At 39.5% G+C, this 3,188-nt stretch overlaps 1 long non-coding RNA gene across 1 annotated transcript; it reads right to left on the bottom strand.

Moving 5' to 3' along the window:
• Nucleotides 1-1,722: 1,722 nt before the first annotated feature.
• LOC134285713 (uncharacterized) lies at nt 1,723-2,933 on the bottom strand. The gene is made up of 2 exons (XR_009996572.1): nt 2,213-2,933; nt 1,723-2,154 (listed from the first exon to the last, which is right to left on the bottom strand). It is a non-coding gene; the product is annotated as an uncharacterized LOC134285713 (long non-coding RNA).
• Nucleotides 2,934-3,188: the final 255 nt, after the last annotated feature.

The raw sequence follows: 3,188 nt of genomic DNA on the forward strand, positions 1-3,188 counted from the left end.
GAATAATGTACACGGTAAAAAAAACATATTTTTTTTACTAAATGTAAAAATTGTGAAATGTTTGAAATATCATAACTTTTTTGTTTATTAGTTTACCATCACCAAATTTTTATGGTAGATAGCTAATATAATGGACCGTTTTCCCTGAAAAAATCACGTTGGTAAAAAGATAGGGTTTTGAGATATTTGAGTTTGTGTGACAAAAATGATATTTTTTTAATGCAAAAAAAAATTTTTTTTACAGTGTATATTTTCTTAGCAATCCCCATTAAGTTATCTAACTTTGCTGAAAAAATCATAACAATCGAACGAACCGTTTTTGCTGTGCAGCTTTTTGAATATTTTTCAACCATTTTCACATACACCCTTTTGAAAAGTTAGACGTGACTCTATATGAAGATTTGATATCGAAAAATGACGTTTTCGATGAAATTGAAAAACTGTGCAAAGTTTCAGATATTTTTGAAATGGTCGCTCAGGATCGACTTGCGTGCCTCCGTGGAATCCCTCACTTATCCATTAATTATGTATCTTGAACGACGTTTTTTTACAACTCCTTCACCCCACACAAACCCAAGTGGCCGTAAAGAGATATAAAGCAAGACGCGAGATGAGAATCTTAAGACGTTGTTAACCAACAACAGTGGTGCTTAACTCGCTCAGTGATCACTTATTCACTCCAGAGCCCACAAGCGATTGCTAATTTCATCAAGCGTTCGCGGTTTTGCTTGCGGTACGATATTTAGTGCTGCGATGGAAACTCCTTCGGGGGTAATTTCCTTCGGCGTAGAACAGCTGCTGCGACATCGGAACAGAGGTTCATTAGCCGGTGGTGTGCGCGAAACACGACGTCCGGAACGGTTTAGGGGCAGTGGTTCTCAACTTACCCAAGATTCTTTTCAGAATCATAACTCTCTGTTCCTGAGACAATTGTGCAGTTGCAGAAAACTTATCCGTCTCTTTTAGCTTCAGAATTTAAAACTTTTCAAACGAACTTCATAACAGTTAAAAAAATTTGGGGTTTTGTGTGATTTTAAACTTTGTAAACTTAATTTGGTGGGGCTGGCTCACCGACACTTCCGGTCCGCTTTAGTGCTTTATGCATCATTGTGGCCAGGTGTTGCTCTAGTTTTTCCAACTGTATTGTAAAGCATGAGCGGTGATCCTTGGCATTCTTGTGTGAATTAGGGTAGGTACTCGAAATGTTGATCGATCACCGATTATTGCTGGCAGATGCAGTGGAAAGTTTGTCTTAATACGTATCAATCGTCTCTGACAAACGAGAAAAACTGACCTCACTGATTACCTGTCTCTGAGCCAAATTTGGTATAGAGTCTTTAGTTTCCGATTAATCGCTTCATGTTTGATGGAGGTTTTTAATCCAATGGGTTACATAGCCGCTATCCGAATGAAGAGAGTAATGTTCCGCGTAATATATCACAAATCGAAAGAGGTACGGTACATTACGTGGAGCGGATATACTGAATTGGGTACCAGACCAAGTCCCTGCTGGGTGGCGCTAAATAGGTGAGCCATAGACAATAGAATCGTCAATGTCGTAGGGCATAGTATGTGACTATTGTCGAAACAACACTATTTTTGGTCATTGTACAACCAAAATCGTAAGCGGCGTCCACTTACACTAAGCGCATAACTATGTTAGGGTCAAGATTAGGATGAAATCATTGGTAAAATATAATAACACTTTTTAGTTTGTGTAGTTAGTTGAACTAGTGTTAACTTTTTATTGGGACATTTTCTGTAGGTTTATTCTGGATTACAATGCATTAGCTGCCCTTTAACTGAATTATTTTATAACAGTAAACAACATTATTCCTTCTTGATAAAAGATGTATGTACATAGAATTGCCAAACTATACATCTGATCAGATATTTTTCCGGTATCACATTTGGGGTAGAGAGTTAAACACTTACGGATAATAGTTTTTCAATGTCAGACAAACATCACATAAACACAGCTACCAATGTACCAAACCTTCTCTACTGTCTTCTCATTTTGCCGCTTCCTATCCTCAATTGAACTTATCTGACACTAGTTAGGACTGTCTGTGGGAGATCCGGGTTTCTAATTCTGTGTAGGACTTGTTAAAATGGGATGCCTGATATGTACTGCGGACAAATGGGCTGGAAGTACTGAGCAATCACAATTACTGTCGTACTAATCATATTAAATGCATGCTTTTCTACTTACATCCCGAACGTCGCCAACCGGCACAGAGGACATGACGAAAAAACGCGAGATGGCCCTAACAAAAACTAGAAAGGAGATGAAAATTGTCACCGATGCAACGATATGGAAACAAAATAGATGAGAAATTATCGACCAAATCATAATCTATGAACATATCGCTAATGTTCTTCATCATTCTTCCTTTTTCTCGTTTCAGCAACAAAATCGAAACCTCTCTACTATCTCTTCATTTTCTGCCTCTTCCCATCCTATTCCCACATCTTCCTATATCCTCTACCCCATCTATTTAATGTATCTGACACTTGTTGGGACTGGTAACGCCAGCGCCTGCCTGTGGAAGATCCCGGTGTGCTAATTCGGTGTAGGACATGTTAACGGGGGAGGCTTAGTAGGTCCACATCTGCCTACAAGCAGATGGGCTGACAGTTGTCGGCCTGGGTGTGGACTGAGCAATTACAATTACAATTACAATTTAAACTTTGTAAACTTAATTTAAAAAAAATCAGCCAAGAAAATGGAAGTTTTGTAGATCATTCAGCTTTACGAACAAGTTGTAAAATCTACTGAAGATGCTAAGGGATCTTCCAAACTCAGTAGCTCCGAGATTCTAATCAAAATGGGTAGTATCTGGGCTGGTTGGGAACCCCTGTCCTAACGGACTACATTGCTGAACGCTGATATTATCATAAATATTCCAGATCGATGGGTGTTCCGTTCTCAGCAAAAAAAAAAACAACTCAATTCCCACTGGCTGGCCCGCAAGGAACAGGTGCCGAAAATCTCCCTTGGAACTGAACTGGCAGTGGCACTGTTAGGCGCAGCACTGGCTGACTGACCATTCCGGTTCGGTTGTTTGGGTCGCAAATTGTTTCGTTTTCATCGCTTTTTTCAATGCTTCTCTTTCGTCGGTCGTCGTGCTAGAACCACTAGACGGCGAAGTTAGGTCCGTTAAATTACTGATTTGGACGGTGAGATT

Source organism: Aedes albopictus, chromosome 1 (genome assembly GCF_035046485.1).
Source record: "Aedes albopictus strain Foshan chromosome 1, AalbF5, whole genome shotgun sequence".
Lineage (NCBI taxonomy): Eukaryota > Metazoa > Arthropoda > Insecta > Diptera > Culicidae > Aedes > Aedes albopictus.